Source organism: Cygnus olor, chromosome 2, assembly GCF_009769625.2.
Source record: "Cygnus olor isolate bCygOlo1 chromosome 2, bCygOlo1.pri.v2, whole genome shotgun sequence".
Lineage (NCBI taxonomy): Eukaryota > Metazoa > Chordata > Aves > Anseriformes > Anatidae > Cygnus > Cygnus olor.
This window is the reverse complement of record NC_049170.1, coordinates 139,012,971-139,032,078: the sequence shown is the minus strand read 5'-3', so window position 1 is coordinate 139,032,078 and position 19,108 is coordinate 139,012,971. Positions and strand designations below refer to the sequence as shown.

Below are 19,108 nucleotides of genomic sequence, written 5' to 3'. Positions count from 1 at the left end.
AGTTTCTCAATATCTGACCTAATTATATCTGTCCTTCTAAGTTTTGTTTCCCATAAGAGCTAAATGTCTATGGTTAAAAATAGCATTTGAAACTCCTCCAAGTTCCAACAGAACTTTTTCAGCCTCTCTCAAATTTAATATCTATTTTTAATTTGTTTTAATTTTTCACCCAACTTTAAAAGTTACGATTTTGAGACTGGCATTCTGTTCTGTTATCCAGCTCCTAAAAATGTTTTGGTTAGATAAACTCAAGAGCTGGGAAAAAAAATAATTATATTACATGTGTTTATTTCATTGTGTTGGAGAAATACCTCCACTATTGGAGCACGTGACACAGAGACCTGGGGAAGGAAGGATGGCTCTGTGGTTGAAAAGAGATTGGCTCTGCTACGAGTGTATCTTCTGGGTCACATTGAGGTCTCTGCCAGACAGTGCTGGGTGATTCTGCAATGGCTGTTGGCATTTTTTGCCCCCTCTGCTAGCAGTCACTGCCCCAGAGCGAGACTGACTGAAGGTAATAAAAGTTCAAGTTCCTGTGACCCACCTGTCCTGTGCAGAGCTCCCCATATCCATGCAAAAGCTGGCAAACTGTGCTAAAACTGGGATGGCAGGATCCTTCATACACTTCTCCTTCTGCTGGCCCTGTTATTAGGGGGTTGGCAGAGGGCTGGCACAGACCTGAGGCTGGGAACACCTGGTGTCTCAGTCCACCCCGTGGGATTTTCAGAGATCCCAGTGGCCACTGAGAGCCTTTGTGCCTCAGTGTCCCAGCCGTAACCCACAGACAGCAGCACTTACCCTGCTGACCAGGCACTGCGAGGCTCAAGTCCTAACGTTAGCCAAGGGCGATGAAATGAGGTATAACGTGTTTAAGAAATTCAAGGGATTGTTATAACCGGTCACGCTCCATTCCCAGCGAGGTTGACAATAAATAACATTTATACAGCGCACTTCATTGTGAAGAGGCCAGGAAGGAAGGGAGCCTGCAAGCAGAGATCCACGCACGATTTTGGAGTGGGAGATTCAAGCTCAGCCTTCCCTGTTAAAAGCCTTTTTTGGCTTGCAAGGATGTGGAAGGAAGGATCTGGAGATCAGACCGAGTGCTGGAGTCTCATCTGTAGGAGCCCTGCATCCATCTCTCTGGGCTGGCCATAAAGCCGCATCCCAGGGCTGTATAAATGGCACTGCATGGCCACAGAAGCTGAGGGCTCGGCCCACGGGAGGTGGGTGCAAGCTGAACCACAAATTCAGCTTATAATTGCCCAGACATTCTGCTTCGAGTGTCTGGGGGAACTTAAATGTCACAGCACACAAACGGGAATTGTTGGGAGAAATAGAGCAACGCGAGGCTCAAGGTGATTTCAAAGGCACGAGGGTCCGGTGTTTTCCCTAGTTTGTAATGCAGGTTCAAGGCCGGAGCAGCCTGCCAAAATTCCCCCGGAAAAAGATGGTTCCCTGAGCGAAGGACAGGGAGGACGAGGGAGCAGCTCCTCAGCAGCTCCTGTGGTGAGGAGGTCTGGTTTGGTGAGCTGGTGGCAGCACACTTTGGTGGCTGAACACTGGTTCACGGAGGACGCGTGCATTGAAATCCCTGTGGGCCGAACTGGGCCGAGTACTCCAATTTCAGCGACCTTGCCTTAACCAAGAGGCTCTTCTGCGTGTGCAAAACCTGATGGCAAGCTTGGCATCCTAATTTAGCAGAAACATCTGACTTTTCCCTAAAAACTCACAAGAGAGACAGTTCCATACCTTTGCCTTAGGACACCACGCTGCTGCAAGTCCCCAGCGTCAGGTGTCACCTGTGGGGAATTCAGGGCAGAGCCACCTCGGGGCTCCTTGGGAGGCCCGGCAGCACTGAATATTGCTGTCTTGAGGACGAGGGGCCAGGGCTGGGTTGCTCCTGCCACAGGAAAGGGGAAGGAAGGGCAGCACTGCGACGGAAAACCAGGCTTGTTGCTGCTGCCTCTGCTGCAGAGATAGGAAGGGTGAAGACAGAAGTACTGGTGCGGGATGGGGCCCTCCCTTCACCCCACACAGCAACTGCTGCTGGGCTATCAGCACTCCTTCGCCAGCTCCTGCAGTGGCAAGACCCACGATGTTGCTGCAGCTCCTCGTTGGCCTGCCTGGCTTGGCTAAAAGAGACATCTTCCTCTTCCCGGTGGTGGGATCCCATGGCGTTCATCCCTGGAACAGGGGAACCACTGGGCAAAGGAGGGAAGAAAGCGAGACGGCAGAGAGGGGAGTTACTGACACGGGATGGCAGCTACTGTAGTTTGGGACTGGAGCATGGCAGTGGTACTCACTTGTAACACAAGGGGCGTTGAACACGTGAATTAAACTCAATTAATTCACAGGTGAATTAAATGCAATGTGTTTCTTCTGTTCCCTGTTTTCTAGCTGTTCTGCCCTGTGTAAGGCGTTGAACTGTTGTGTTTTGTGGTTTTTTTTTTTTGTCTACCCATCTCTTTTTTTGAAGAATAAGGTAGAAATTAAGGATCCCAGACACCTCTGAAAGTTTATATAGCCTCAATTTTGGAAAATGGCTCCTTTTCACTAAGAGGTTTTCTAATAAGGAGGTGGTTTGCGAGCACTAAGCACCTGACATTCTTTGATGATATACCACAACTCTGCCACAACCACTTTGGGAAGCAATAGAAGGGAAAACTGCTGTTAGAGAAAAGCCAGTGTAGATCTGTCATGAAATAAAAGGCCTACAATTTCACCAGCATTGGTCATCCCAGATTGGGAAACTGAGGAGAGGACAATTATTTTTTTCAGAAAATATTGACATTTCCAAAAGCAGGACATTCTTGTGCGATAAGGCTGATTTGCAGCAATAGGTGCACACAAACATCCATTTGCTCCTTGCAGGAATGTCAGAGACTCATTTCTAAATCGGGCACTTGCACCTGCATGTGTAATATTCCAAACATAGTAGGCGCTTCTGACTGTTTTCCTACGTCTGATTTTAAAAATCTGTTCCTCGCAAGATTGAACTCATTACTTCCCAAATATCTTCTTAAATCCAGGTTTGCTTGTGATATTCATCCAGGACTTCTGCAGGATCAGTTCCGCTGTTATGTTTTCTGATGTTATTTGTTTTAATTGTTCCATAACAATTTTTCTGTCCTCCCTTTCATTTCTATCTGATCCTCCAGTAAACCTCTATAATCCTGATATGCTGTTTTCATAGTTTCTCCAACAATCTCTTTGAAGAGACCGGACGAGCTAGGCCATCCCTGAAGTGATGTAAAACATTTCCCCAATGTGGACATTATGTGTGCCAAGAAATTCCTGACTTAGTTTGAGCACTTCCATACTGCATTCATATATGTCAGCAGCCGTCACAGGAGCAGCCTGTCCTCTCTAGAGACTGGTCGTTCCCAGAGAGGTTATTTTGCACCTATAGGTCACTGCATCTGCCTCTGCCAGTTCCAGTGAAGGGCTCTCCACCCCTCAAATGAAAACATCCACCCCCAGCTATCACCTGCCGAAAGCCCATCATGACAGATCGTCTTCAGCATCCCACGAGACAATCAATTCAGATAGCTGCTCTTGGTTTATTTTTAAGGCTAAATACAGTCCAGATGCCTCTTTTCAAAGAATGTCATTCTTTTTTCTTTATTTTGGTATCTAGAGCAAGTTCTGATCACCAAGCAAGGCCAAAGCAAAGAAGCTTTAAGCAGAGAGGCGCAGAAATAGGATCCTCTCCCATGACAATTTTTGGATTTCCAGCAGAGCTGCTCTTCGGTTGTTACAGCAGCCTTTACACAATCGCTGCTCCTCTGCTCCACCCTCTAGGGAGATCTCAACCACCTGAGCTCAGCACCCTGCCTCCCTCAAGCATAAAGGCTGCGCACAGAGCGAAGGGCTGGTGCTTTGCTGTGGGGACGGGGGAGAACCCAACAGAGCCCCCTCTCGGGTCAGCAGCCCTCCTCCTTTCCTCCTGAAGGGAGAGGAGAAGAGAGGGCATGCTGCAGTGGCATCTTGGTGTATAATCAAGGTGGAAAGCAGACCTGGAGGCCTTGCAGCTCGGCTGGGAGATGAGAGCCTGCCCACGGTGCCACTTGCAGCCTGCTGCCCCCTCTGCAGAAGAACAGGGGTCCTCTTGTTTCTAGCTGCTGCAGGCTTGCTGATGGGAATGAGGATTTGTTCTCTTATCTCTGCGAGAGCGTTCAAGTACAGAAGTTAAAACCAGGCTTATCCTCTCTTTTCTTTACATAAAAGCTCCCACTCAAAGCAGACATGTTCTGAAATCTATTATCTTCTATATTGTTCATAGTGGGTCTAATTTTTCCCACATTGCTCAAAGCTCTATCCTCAGGTGACTGTTCTCTGAGCTTTTGCAGCTCCCCTTTACCTTTCAAATAAGATTTATCCATTAAAAAAACAATTCCAGTGCTTTTTGCAGCTATCATTTTGTCACATATGGATTTATTCAATAAATGCTTTTAATAGCAACATTTCTAGGCTTTGTTTGTCAAGAGCTGCCAGGCTTTTACAAGCCAGGGTTGGCACAGACACTGAATTGCCTCTCTGTACCCAGGAGAGTTCCCTGCTGGTCATGACAGAGGTCCTGCACACACAACTAAATGAAAGGAAATTAAAAATATGAGTATCTACATAATTCACAGCCAGTAAATTGTGGCTAATATCAGGCTTCCAGCAACTTCTGGACCTCAGCAAAGCTTTTAATAAAAGCCGAGATGTGGGATTTTAATCGGCAATTTCAAGACCCACCCAAAGACCTAAAAGCCTAGCTTCCACACACGTACCAGGGGAGGGAACTACACAAAGGCTGTCAGCAAGAGCAAATTCAGACCGTCCAAGGGCACTGGGAAACAACAGCTGACAGGACAGAAGAGAGAGGTCAAGACCAGTATGCCAAAAATTTTTCATTCCTGGGTCAGCCTGAAGTTAAGCAGCCTTGCTCCTGTCTATCTGCTGCCTGCTGTGGAGCAAGGAGGCTCCAGCGTTTGTGTCTCGGTGTGTGTGGCACCCACCCGTGCAGGACTTCATGTGTGTCTCCCGAAGAACTGTGACAGAAGGTGGTTGTTGTAAAAGTCTTTTATTCTGCTTCCCCGATCCATTGCTTTTTCTGCGTTCTTCAGATGTCTGCTGCTAAATCCTTGGCCCAAATTCTCCTCCTTGAAAGTGGCGCAGTGCTAAGTTTTGCTACAGCAAAATTGAAAGAGAAAAGAGAACGCATTGCCTAATACTCTTTTTTTGTTGTTTTCCAACAACTATAAACTCCTTTTGGTGCCTCTTTTGCTTTCCTTCAGTGAAATGTTCAACACGTTCAGACATTAAGAGGACCTCTTTTTGCTCATTGTCTTCCATTCTCTCCATAGTCACCCACAGTCCCACAAGGATTTATTAATTAAATTCTCTCAGTACCCTGTTATCTCTCTCTGACTCTCTCTTCTGTGCTGCAGCTTGTGTACATTGTCGAGAGAAATCAGAGAGAGCAAAGAACCAAATAAAAAGATCCCTCCAGGAATACGGTGTTCGATTATACAAAGAAAACCCAGAGTTTAGATTGCTCATCCTTATTTCCCAGAGGATGCCTCAAATGTCTTTGTTCTTTGGCTTTTTTAAGAGAATTTCTTTTTTTCTGGTAAAGTCGTTCTACGTGTGAACTGCAGGACAGGCCTTTGGTCACATTTACCTGCCCTTCCATTACCAGTTGTTACATATCGCTCTTCCCCACGCTCTGCCTCCAACAAACAGCTTCAGGGCATTTTGCAGCACTCCCTCCCCGTGGCTTTGTGCCCGGCTCCAGGGTCTTCCACCAACTTAGGGTTTCGGGGCGGGGGGGGAGCCTGGCTTCACGCAAACAACACGGCAGGTTTTTCTCACAAGTGACAAAGCGTGTTAAACGCATTGCTGCTGATAAAAAGTGGTGATGAGATCCCTGGAGAGGCCAGGAAAGGAATGAGCGTGGGGCCCAAGGTCCCCTCTCATCTCCCAAACCTGTTTTATGGACAAAGAACACCTTCTGCTCCCACAGTTGTCAGTCAAAGCCAGCTTCCTCAGGGCTAAAGTTACTATAAATAGCTAACCACATAACTCTTAAAAGCATAAATGAGAAGTACAGCAACATGTATAATTCACCAAGCATTTAAAGCTGTGAGTTCCCTGCCTCCTCGAAGCCCATAAATTTCCATCATTCACATGCATCGTGTTATGTGTGCACACGTATACATTTTTTGATATATACAGTATTTTGCTTTTGTCTAAACATATAGCTGGATAATGGAGGGGGAAAATCCACCTACCCCCTCACGCTTTGTGCTGGGAACCTGATATTACCTCTAGTTTGCTGTCTTCCCAGCTGGCTGGATATTGTATTGTTTATGTTGGATCTCCTCCAAGATTAGCAGCATCATCTGTACAGTTTTAAACATCTAATCTTGCTAAATCTCTTTGTTTTGAGATCTGATTGTGCCTGATCTTCATTATTTTAATTGTTTAATGTATTATAATTAGGGCTTAATTAGATCTAACAGATCCCAATTCAGCCCTACGTATCCACATCCGTCTGCAAGCTGCAGGAAGCATGAGACAAAAAGGGTTGATCCCACGCTGGCTTTTCAGCCCAGAGATCAGTACTATTTTTTGCCACTGACTTATGTTTAACTGCAGGCAAGTCATCTATCTCTCTGCTTCTCCAAGGGACTCCAGCCTGCTGTGTTTATAGCCTAACTGGTTCCCGGTACAGGTTGACATCTCTCCACACAAGTGTTATGGCAATAACAATAACAACCCGCAGCCCATCCCGTATGCGGCTGCCGTCGAACTGGAGCAGGTTCCTGTTTATGCAGAGCACAGGAAGAAAAACTGCGAACATGGAGGCTTGTAAATATGCATGTTGTCTCGGCGTTAAACATGGAAACCTCCCTTTCCTCCCCACCCACCTCGTATCGAGTTCTGGCAAGATTTTGGTGCTTCCCCAGGACAGGCTCATGTAGATTGTTGCCTTCCACTTTCCGTGCGGGATGCAGCCCCGTCAGAGCCCTGCCAGAAGTCTCCTGAAGGCGCTGCTGCTGCCAGGGCCCCTGCACAATGTCCTCAGGTGTGGCCACAGCCAGCGGTGTATCCTCAGTCCTGCCTGCATCTGGGTGTCAGGGAAGGATCTCTCTTTGCCTGTTGTTACAAGCCAGATGTTTCTTCTGAAGATGAGCTGGGAGAAGAGCAAGCAATTGTCATGTTTTCCTTCCAAACTGTGAACCAAGTTTCCTATCTTCTCTTCCCCGTCACCTTAACTCAGCACTTCAGTGGAAAGAGCATTCACCCAGGACATGGGAGACCCAAATTCAATTCAATTCATCTTAAAGAAGACAAACCCATTTCTTCAGGGGTTTCTTAATTTCTTGCTACCAGTTTCCACAAGGAAACCTTTAGCTCCTGCTAAAATGTCATATTTGTGCAAAAATGAACAGCAGAGCATTGATCCTGAGAGCAACCATGGCTGCTGGGCAGGGCTGCAACTGAGACCCAGGAGACCTGGTTCTGCTCCGTGCCCCAAGGGCTGCTGCTGTGCCTTATCCAGTGATTGCTACTGGGTAAAATAAATAAGCTCAGTTACCTTTCTGAGGAGTATCAGGGCTCCCTAGCACCTTCCCTGCAGCAGTGAGCGGTATGGTGGAAAGCTGAGACCACCGTACAGATAATAAATCAAACCTTAATTCATCACAAAAACCAGATGGGAAGAAACAAAGAGATGCAGAAACCTGCTGTTTTCATTTCCACGAGAAAAACACACATTAATGCCCCCCACCCAACCTGCTAAGAGGCATTCCCTTCGGCATTGCAGCCAGCCAAATGCGCGAGGCTGCTCACTTGACATTAAGGAACATGTGCTCGAAGGAAGATGCAGCAGGTGTAGCGCTAGAGGAGCACAGGCACTCGGTCCAGGAAAAATGCCCCACGCACGTGTAAAACGGGTGGGCTGCAGAACGAGCACCCACCAGTTCTGCGCTTCTCCCGAGCACAGCTTCTGCAGTATCAATGGTTCTGTGGACTCAGCAGCCAGCCTTCTCTGAAAATGTTTCAAAGAGATTAATTGAAGTCTCTCCCTTCAAAAAGCAAAGAAAAACAGCATCTTCCTTAGGAAGCTCAGTAAAAAACAAGCAGAAGCAAAAGCTTTCTAGCCAGCATGGAGATAGAATTTAAATTTTAAGGCTCTGGAAGGAAAAAAAAAAAGAAAAAAAAAGTGCCGTCTTTATTTTTAAATCCCTTTGAACATTTACAGATCTGCAAACATATTCAGTTAGAACAACTGTAATCAAAAAAATACACAGCATCAGTTTGTAACCTAATTTGGGGATTCTTTTCGACTCCCCAGACATAACGCTAGCTCATTTTTTAGGTGGAGAAACGTTTTTATTTTGGTAATTTCTTCTCTGCAGAGAAGGTAGTTTGAAAATACGTGTGGGATGGATTCATAAATTCGAACTGCTTTGCGGGGCTGTTAGAACTGAAAAATAATAAGAAGAATAATTTGAGAATTTGCAGCGTTCGGGCCAGCAATCCTCACATCCAGCCTTTTCTGCCGAGCCGGTCCTGAGGGCTGAGCACAATTCCTCTGCTGGCTTGCTCTTTGTTACGCTGTCAGCAGAGCTGCTGAGCATTTCTGACTCAGGTGGGCAGAGCGCTTCACACCCCAGTAGCCATGACCACAGACTGGGAGGGACCCGGCAGCAGCTATTGTTGCCAAGGGAGAATCTGTCAGAGCAAGAAGCTCGCTGGGGAGTGCTGGGGAAGGGAGGAGCAGGCCAAAGTCACCAGCAAGGCTGCTCTGCGGGAGGAAGATCATGATGGGGGGGGGGGGGGGGATTTTTTGGTTGGTGCTAAAGCACCGAGGCGTAGACAAAGGGTGCTTTAGTGCCGTGAATATCCAGAGGAAAGCCTGGCAAAGCTCTCTGAACGTCCCCCTTGAGCTGCTGGGTCTTACATACCTGTAGAGGTGATATGCTGGAGATGTAAAATGCTCTGTGGATGTAGGAGTGGTGCCAGGGACTGCAGAACATGCCTTGCAAACTCCCAAATCTCCCTGGGAGTGGCACACTGCACAAGTGCCAGTAAAGGCTTCTCAGTTGACAGCTGAGGTACAGGTATGACAGCCTAGCTTCTACCTGAGAATCAGAAGGGAAAGTCTTCCCTGAGTCATCCCTGCCTTTTTCAGGGGTAGGCCTGGTATTGCGGATCAAGTACACGTGCACAATAGCCTGAAACTTCCAGCAGAAAGCAAACTCTTAACCATGTTTGCTTCATCACCTGTATCTGTAGAGATACAGAGGGAGATGGAGAAAATAAGTGGTCTGGAGAGCTCCTTGTTTGGTGCTGAGTAGCTGTAGCGTACACAGCACTGACCTGTGGATTTAAGCGTGCTCCATGGAGCACAGGACATTTCAAGGACCTCTTGCCTGAACAGCAGCCATAGCTTTTCCAAATCTCCACCTTGTCTCATGATCTGCCTGTTAACCCCCCTGTGTGCCTCTGCTTTCCGGCAGTTGCAGGATGCAGTACAGATCCTTCCATTCTGTAAAACCACCTATGGATTTCACCTGTAGTTGTGATTTTTACTGCTTCTCTTTGTTCAGCCAAATTCTGAACATAGAAATGCTTCAGACTTCCCTTATTAACCTCCTTGATGTTTGTTTTCACAGCAGGTGGAACATTTTTTACACTAGGTTTTGGGGTTTAGATGTTTTCCATCAAATCTTGTCCCTCCACCTATCATTGCACGTTGGCAAAAAAATCCAGATTTTCCTTAGAAGAGCACCCAACCTCTCTGATTATGAGTTTTTATTTGGCATTGGTAAGGATCTCAATCCATGGCCTAGCAAGTCTTCCTTGTACACTGTTGTCTCTATGCAGCTTTTTGCATTTGCAGGCATGATCTGTAACCAGCTACGGTGATATTTTTCTTGTGAGAGAAGAATGAGAGCTGATCAACTCACCTGTTGGTGAAGTTCGGAGGCATTCACAGCATTCAGAAATTCATGTACTGCTGTTATTGCTGCCTGCATGCTGCCTATCCTATCACAGAGATCATTTGGTTTCAGCTTAGTTGCACTCTTAATTAACCTAGCCAGAAGCCTAATAGAATGGCTGAAAACAAGTTTGAAAAAATAAATGTTTAACTGAGAAGTGAGACATTAACTATTTGGGAGATAATAGCATCCATAAACTTGTTAGTCTCCTTCAGCAATTTAACTTTCTTCTCATACAAAACTCGTTTTCAAGTTAAGTAATAAATAAATTTTAAAAAAGAGAGAGAGAGAATCCAGAAGTTAGGGGGAAAAAGAATAGCTGACCTGTGAGACCTCAGGCCTGGAGTTTTTTCTTCGAAAATTTCTCCTCAAGGCTTAGGTTTCAAAGTCTGTGCTAGGTAAATGATGAGAAAGATTGGCTTGGTAACGCTGGCCATGGCCTGCATGTGACAGGGTGGGATCTCAGTCCCTTCTTCAGCCTGGGATTTTCTGTATGGCCTTAGGCAAATGATGCAGGTATTTGCCTGAGAGCTTTGTCCCTACAAAACCTTATCCTGCAGGACTGGGTGTAGATGTCGATTTGCTGCTGACCTTTAAACGACTGTAAAACTGTAACTTGGCCATACTGCAAGCACTCCCACTAATTTTATACTTCCTGAGGCTTATCTATTATGCAAAACCAGACGGGTTTCACAAGCTGGGACACTGTGCAGAAGAGCAGTTTTTATCACAGCACAGTGCTATGAGCGTATGTATTCTTTGTTTTGACACCAGCACAGTTGGGTCATCCTGTTCAGACAACTGACCAGAGAAGATCTACAAAAACTTTCTCTTCTAGATAAGGTACCCATCTTGAGGTAGAATCTGAGAGAAAAGACAAAAAGGAGGCAAGTAGTTTGTTTCTCCAGTTAAGCTAATTTGTGAAATATACAACTCTCACACTGTTTTATAGAACATTAAAGACCCTGCAGCACATCCTTAAGCCTCCATACTGTACAGGAATATTCTAAAAACCTTGTGATGTAGGTTGGATATACTATTTGATATGTGTGTATAGATATTTTTAAAAGCGTTTGCTTAGTTCTAGTTAGCTCCTTTTAAACTAGATTCACTAGTCCCACCACACAGGACTGGATCTTTAAAATGTTGGGTAGCTGGCAGGGGGCACAGTAAGAATCCACAAATATTTGGTGAGTGTACATACCAAAGCAGGAGATTCTCCAGTCAGGATGGAAAGGGGTCAGTACCAATTAGTTTCGTTACAGCTTTTGACATGAGCACATCCTAACAGCCTGGCTGAACTTTTTGGATGAAGAAAGAGCCATTAACTGGCTCCCGACAGGGTACACCTGAGACCTCATTACTAAATCAGACAAAATTTGTATGCCTGTTAAGTTACATGAATTGATACTGCGCCAGGAGAGCAAGGGGAATACAAAGATAGTAACACACTCCCATAATTCTGGGAGGAAAGCAGGTGTTCAGGGTGGAAAGAAGGAAGAAGAGGCAGGACAAGAGAGTCGAGTTGCTCTGCAAGAAATAAAACAAACGAAGTGGGGTTTGATTGATTGTTTTCACAGTCTTGTGTTGTCTCCTAAAATCTCCTTTGCCCTAATAACCTCAGGTTATCTTCTGAAACCCACCCTCTATGTAGGCCACATGCTATGCTCAATCAAAATCTTTGAGCATGCTCTGGCTGGCTGGCTGCTCTCAACTGCTATAAAAGGCTGGCTTCCACCTGCCTTTTCCATAGTGCAGGCGTTTAATTATGCTCCTTGTCCTCTGTACAGCTGCAGTTTTTCACAAACCTTATTTATCTTGAGATTTCATCTTTCAAATTCGGTTGAAATTGGGTCCCAAAGTTTTTAAGGTGAATTGCTGAATGTACAGAGAGATAAACAACACAATCCTATAAACTTCGTTTCAAAGGCAACCAGCCTAAAAAAATGCCAGTTTTTAATTTCTGATCCTGTTCGTGCCAAATGTTGTCTAACATTTCAGCAGCAATCTGTGGCCCTGAGAGCCTCTTTCAATATCCTATCAAGAATATAAAATAAATTGTGGTAAATGTAGTCAGTATAAAACAAAATGAGTTGAAATTGGTTGCTGGGATGCAAAACTGAAGTTGACAAGCAGTTGAGAGGAAACTTGCAAGAAAATGCTTATTTTGTGTATTTCTTTGGGGCTTAGCAGCCTGGAGCTGTCAAGATGGTTTTGCACATGCTCAGCAGCAAAAACAAGGAAACTAAGAGATTTTACCAGTCGAAAATGCAAGTTCCTACAGCATTAAGCAAACCTTCAAGGTTAAAAATGCTATTAATGCCTATAACATGAATAAAGTTGCTTAAATACATATTTCGGGGCCCAAGTTTCCCTTGTAAAACTACATTCTGAATTTCCTTAGTAGCTTGTTAGTTTCACCAAAGGTTTGTGAAAATCTAAATAAAATATATTAGTAAATTCTCCTTTATCCATACCTCTGTTGAACCACTCAGGTAACAGTAAGAGTTTATTGAGATGGACTTTTCTGCTCTAGAAATTGTGGTTGCTAAAACCACCTCATAAAATGATCTTTGAGGTACTGTATCGTTCCATTTTTAAGTATAATGATAAACAAATATAAAATGCACTGTATTAGTAATTCCTTGGATTACCTTTTAAAAATCCAGGTTCAACAAATTACCCGTTGGTCATGGTTTTAGTGAGAGCTTGTATCTGTCATATACTAGCTATGCTACTTTGGTTTTGAGGTCCTTTGGAAATCTTCAGGCCATACCCTATGAAACTGGCAACTTACGTATTTACAAACTACAAGCACACCTTAGCATTTTTTCTGATGCCTTCAACTGTAGCGGCTGTTATATATTTCTAAAGAATGTAAATATAGTAAATAATTTATTGTTTTAAAAATATCAGACAAATTAGTTCAGAATAAATGCTTACAAGACAAGGAGGTCTGAAATTTAGTGACAGAACAGATATGAAACAAGATATTACAGAACCTTTTCCTGACAATCAATGTTAAAATAACATTAGCTAGTAAGCTCAAATAAATAAAAAATAAGACCAAAAATAAATCAAAGTAAGTATAATAGAATGATGTTAGTCTCAAGTCTGCTTCAAGACATCCTGTCTCTTCTGGTAACACTTTTTATGTATTATCTTGCTCACTCAAGAACGGTTACACATAAAGGAAATGAATACAAGTTAAGGAGAGTTCCAAGTTCCCAAATCCCCGTGGCTATTGTTTGCAAAAAGAAAAGAACTGTTTTCACTTATAGACCAACCGAATTACTCAGGATTTAGTAATTCAGGGTGTAATTCAGGACTGTGTAGAGTACCAGGATAAGATGGATGCGCGGTGAATTTATCAGTGCTGTATTAACTTCACTTGAACTCATTGAACCTTCGGCCCTGGAGGACCCAGGTTCAGTCAGTGCTCTCAGCTGGTGGGGGGTGCTGACCACCTGAGCACATCTCAGGACAAAGCATGCTCATTTCAGCATCATCCATCTTGTCTCCTGTATGAAGAAAGGGAGAAGAAAACTTATCTGATACACTCATTCAATACGTCTTTGGAAGACGCAAATACCTCAGCATTGGGCAATCGGTTAAGAATGAGAATATAATAAAATCACAAGACATAAACCATGTATATTCCACTTGCAGGCCTCTGTCTAGCCAAGTGTCTTTAAACACTCACGTTAAGTCTCCTTCTTGTGCTGACGGTTGGGGATATTTCATTTGATTTCTTCACAGTTCTGATAACTGCAGCAGCATCCCTAAAACACTCCTTAGCTGCTTCTCAAAATAGTCTGATTAATCAATCTTATTCGAGTGCTGAACTTTATTCTTCCGCATAGCTTTTCGGTTTGCATTTAATTTTGCAAAATCAAATCAGGTACAACACAGAAATAGGATGAATTTTCCATGGGAAAGTAAATATACCCAAAGCCATGCCAAGTTGCCTGTTCTGAAAATGAGCTTTCAGCAATTCAAGAATTTGCTCATTTTCTACTCAATACATACATGCTCAAATGTTGCAGACACATTCAAACACTAAAAGGAAAGAAATCAAATGAGATCCATCCATGGAGCTACATTTTATACACAACATCCAGACCTCTCAAGCTAACTCGCATCTAACTTGGTACTGAAATGTATCACAGACCTTTAAATACAGCCAGGTTCTGGTGTTCTCCGCCATGTCATACACTGAATGTCAGAAATAGAAGTTCTTTAGATTAAATTCAGCTTCTAATGACATCTGTGCAAACTTACAGTCTTTCATACCTTGCTGGAACTTTTCTAAACAAGGAAGAACAGCATTTAGCTTCCTTTCTCAGAAAGGTCAGTAGGAAGTAAAGAGCAGCGTCAATTTATCTTTGTCATTTGGCGACAAGTTCTGTGAAGGAAGTTGCCATTTCACATCACTTTTTTTTTCAGAATCAAGGAACGTGCTAACTTATAATTTACCTGCTCTATGTCATTTATTTGGTGGTATTCTGACGTCCTTCTTGTATACACATCACTTATGTGACAAAATGTTTATAAATATATTTTTTAATTATTTTATTTTTGTGAGAATGACATTTGCCTTTTCCTGGCAGCAGAATCTCAGGATTCATCTTTCAGGACACTCGCAATCAGGCACTAACTCTCTCTAATATATGCATTTAAACCAGTCCATATCCAAAATCAGGATCCAGGTATCAGGATATCCAGAATCAGGACTCGCTTTGATTCTTCAGTTAGATGTGTCATTTTTAATAAAAATGGACTATGGATGGAAAGGTGAGAAATTTAGAGAAGGTTCTCAGCACATCTTTGAGGAAGCAGAGAGAAAGGGCTTTTAAGACCCAGCAGCTCTAACTGCTTTCCATTCAGTGGCAGAAAATAGCAGCCTTATCCACAATTTATATTTTTTTATCAGTGGCACCTGACACGGAGTCAGAATCTGACTCATTTTCGACCACTGTGAAAAAAAAAAAAAAGGAACAAAATGGAAAGTCTAAAATATATCCTTCCTTCAGTAAAGTCTCTGTTTGGTCAATCTACAAGAATGTCCTGAGAACAAAGTGTGTCAGCTGATTCAAGACCCCAATCAGACTACACAAGAGAGGAAATATCTAGTCCACTAATGCTATCAGCAAAGCTTGAAGTCTGACTTGTAAATCAGAGGTTGTGGCCAAGGAAAGACATGAAGGCAGCTAGGACAGAGTCCTTTAAATTTTAATGAAAGTTTTATTCCAGAAAGGTGGTAATACTCTGAAGATCTTGCTTTTGCTAAGTGGGGGGCAAGGAGCTCAAAGCCCTGCAGAAGCTCAAAAAGACTATGTAAGGATACTCATATATACAACATAATAACCTGAGAATTGGTGCAGAAAAGTATGAAACAAATTCACAACAGCTAGGGTTTTGAGCAAGCATCGTTCAGAAAATTGGCTCCTGACGGCAGGACACCACACGACAGAGCTGCCATCTCTTCTTTCTCCCCCTGTAGGCCATAGATTTGCCGAATCATCTCCTGGTCTCCAGAGAAATGCCCTTTGCTAGGCTGCCTTTCCTCATTTTCCTGTTCCCAGGAAAAAACAGGCAATCAGAACATGTCCATTTTCTAGCAGCAGCAGCCGCCTCCTGGTTAGCACCAGGATCGAGCAACGCTCTGCCTCCCGGTTCCTCACAGCATTCACCGATCTTTAAGAGCTATTCCTACTGACTTCCTGGACTGCTTTCCCTGGCCTGTGTGAGGGTAACCTCCCCCAAAATTCCTGCTGTCCTCTTCCAGTGAGCGGATAACCCTCCCGTAACCACCCATCCACTTTCAGTCGGTTATGGTTAAGCGCAGGGGAGAATAACTAGCACTTAAAGGATAAACGATGAGAGGGAAGAAGAAAGAACTAAATGCTGTGCTCGAGGGAGAATAAAAGACATCTGGGGCCGTTTTCATTTTTTTCCCACTCCATTTCTTCCTCTCTCAAGAAGCAAGTGAAGTGAGAAGCACTGTAAATAAACACACATATATATACTTTTATATGCTAATGTGTCTAACTCTACAAATGAGTTTTTGCTCCTCGCTGTTGACAAGTATGCCTGACAGTCTGAGATAGTGAAAGTGCAAGTCATCGAACAAAAAGCCGTGGGGAAAGCAGCACAGAAAATGCATTTGAAGGAAAGGGAAACTGCTTAAAGCCTATCTTTTTAAGAGGCTGAGTTCCTTGGTCAAAGCTGCAGTAAGCAAGACAAAATATAACATTCCACACTGGGGGAAAAGTGCAGGAAATATAAGAATAGAAGACAGCAGGAGAGTATCTGTTCAGGAGACGGCATATGCAAAGGTGAGTAATGTCTAATTCCTTGGATCTGTTTCAAATGGCAGCGTTCGTAAAATCCAGAGAAGTGGAAATGGTGTTTGGCAAAAATAGCTTACTTAAAGGAGAACGAGTGCAGAGTCTATTGACATATGGGGCTGTTAGCAAACAAAAACTATGGTTAGTGGCAATTAGGGTTGTTGCAGGAGACGTTCCATTCGCTCCAAAAACAGAAATAATGGAAAGAAGTGAATGGAAAGGCTGATGTTTTCCTTCCACAAACCTATTAACACTACCTACAATATTGCAGCCTACTTCACAAGTGGTTCCCCTGTGTTTCCTGGAGGTATCAAGAAGCGATGCATACCTGTGCTTCATCTAACACACACACTTCAGCATGGATTTTTGTGCACTTGTAAGGATTATTCTATTTTCTCGTATCAGTTCATTTTTCACCACATTACCACAAAACATTCAAGTACCTCTGAAAATGTATAGTCTATATTTGGGTAGCTGCCATTTCAATGAGACTTTTCTACAAAATAAAGGTTTAAAGCTTATGTTAAAAATGAACTCTGTAACATAACTTGAAGCAAGTTGCAGCAAATGCTGTGCCATCATACCATCTGTGTTCAAGTACAGCTCTCAAGCTCTCCTCCTATAGCTTCCTAAAGTGGAAAATAATGATAAAAAATAAAAACAGACAAGATGAAGAAGCATTGTGTATTGGAATACATTATGAACCTGAGCCTTACCGTGCTTGTTACAAAAATGAATTCCTCTGTATCTGCCTCCTGCAACAAAGTGTCACTGGGGAAATAAAAAAGGAAGGTTATGTTCTTCATCAGGTTTAAATTAAGCAACAGTGATCTTCTCACCTGACACAGCTAGCAAAGCCTGGTGAGCTTTGCTCTACCTGGTGTTGCCCGCCAGTCTCCATGCTCTGCTATTCTTAGCTCCTTTCTCAGGCATCCCAACAATATTCCACGGGCAAGTGAGTGAAATTCTTTAAATGTCGGAGTAAATGGAAGGCACTAGAAATGCTAAGAAAGAAAAAAAATGTAAAAAAAAAAATCCCCCGTGTTAAATCAACGTCTAAGATATCAGTAGCTGCTGGACAAAACAAGGAGAAAAAGTCATGTTGTGACAAACCTCAATATACATCTTAGGCCACAAGAAAGGGCAGTAACAGAGCCATAAGCCAGTACTATAGGTAAAATGTCACCGCTGAAAATGGAGCAGTTCTTTATATGATACAATTTTAAAGGTAAATGAAACAAAGCCCTGTTCTTAGGAAACCAATTTTGTCATGCAGAGCTTGAAATAGAGTCTTTCTGATATTCAGTCAAAACACGGGATAATTGTTTGGAAGATTTAGAAATAAAATCCCCGTTCTGGCCACTTTATCATACTTCCAGTCTCCAGCCCCTTTGCCAATGCAGGGAGAAAGGAAGACGAGGAGCGTGCCAAGAAGCTCCCCCAGAAGTGCCTGGAAAAGACAGAGACGTGCGGGAAAGGCTGCGAGGCACAACACGGGAGGCGGTGAGCTCGCAGGAGAACCTGTTCACGCTGTTTTCCGTGGTACTGTCCCAGCCTAGCCCTGACCAGTTACTTGTCAAGAGCACAAACACGCTCACAACTTCCTCTTGCTTTCCGAGAAGCGAGTACCTCGGTCCTCCTATGCTATTCCCACATGCTGCCCTACCAAGAGATTTTTACGGCTCTGTCCGCGTAAATACCCGTCCGTCCCATGCTTTGGCTATTTCCGCACGAGCTGTTTTTAATGATTCGTCGAGCAAGCGTTTGTGAGCCGAGCAGGAGTAGCTCGGAGAGCTGCTGCGGCTTGTTTTCCAGTTGCTGCTCCACAGCCGAGATACAGTAACCAGCCACGTGACGGCCGTGCAAGGTTTTTATGTTGGATCCCGCATTGCAAAGGAATAGGGTGGAGTGCTCGCTGGAATCTCCATAAATACGAGCGCCTGGAGCGAGGCCACGAGAGGGAATCTCCCTCTCCCAGCAGAGATGCTCCTGCTCCGTGACACTGCCAGCTTCGGTACAAATCCCGAGGAGAAAACCTCCCCGGCCCCTCTGTTGTCACCGACCATTTGCAGGGAACAGATCAGGTCACTTTCTCCATCTTCCACTGACAGCAAGCAGATCACAGACCTCAGCATCCTGAAGCCGCTGCCTCGCTCAGGCCGGCGAGGCACCACGCTTGCGTCCAGGTGCCTCGGTGGCTTCCCGTCAGATGCCCCAGCCAGAAGTGAGGTCTTATTTCTGATGCTGCTCATCTCAAAGCCCAGAATCAAGCTCAGGAGAGCTCAGGACGCAGCGTGCTGAGACAGAGAACGAGGCAGCCAAGCGGATGCAGACCTGAACACCTTATTTTATTTTGTTACACACACAGAAAGCGTTCCCAACATTTAGTGTTCCCATACTCCTCCCGCTCCTTCCCAGCACGTTCTCAGGACCCTCAGGCCCCTTCCCCAGGCAGAGCAGGGGCCGGACCCCGCCCGCCGAGGGTCTCTCTCGGGACCCCCTCAGCACTCCCGGGGCTCCCTGAGGGGGCCGGGGGTCCCGTGGAGCCCCTCAGCAGCTCCCCCCGGGGACCTGCCCCCGGCCATTTTGTGCCCCCACCGCCACCGTGAGGGAGCAGAAATGGGGGTGTTGTGCTTTGCGACAAATTTGGGGTTTTTACACTGATTTTCCACAGGGGGCAAAACACAAAAGGGCGGCGGAGATTGGGGCAGGGAGGGGGCGACACCCCGGCGGTGTCCCCGGGGCGGGCGGGCTTGGCGG

General features: G+C 44.6%; 1 long non-coding RNA gene across 10 annotated transcripts; it reads right to left on the bottom strand.

Moving 5' to 3' along the window:
• Window positions 1-302: 302 nt before the first annotated feature.
• LOC121065677 lies at window positions 303-19,068 on the bottom strand. Of its 10 annotated transcripts, XR_005817237.1 has the most exons (8): window positions 17,947-19,068; window positions 17,226-17,352; window positions 17,065-17,119; window positions 16,933-16,977; window positions 14,170-15,573; window positions 8,961-13,519; window positions 7,971-8,078; window positions 303-7,183 (listed from the first exon to the last, which is right to left on the bottom strand). It is a non-coding gene; the product is annotated as an uncharacterized LOC121065677 (long non-coding RNA). The 10 variants fall into 10 exon arrangements; XR_005817242.1 differs by lacking the exon at window positions 16,933-16,977; XR_005817243.1 differs by lacking the exons at window positions 14,170-15,573; window positions 16,933-16,977; window positions 17,065-17,119 and having other exon boundaries at window positions 8,961-10,862; window positions 13,405-13,519; window positions 17,188-17,352.
• Between the last annotated feature and the right edge of the window lie 40 nt (window positions 19,069-19,108).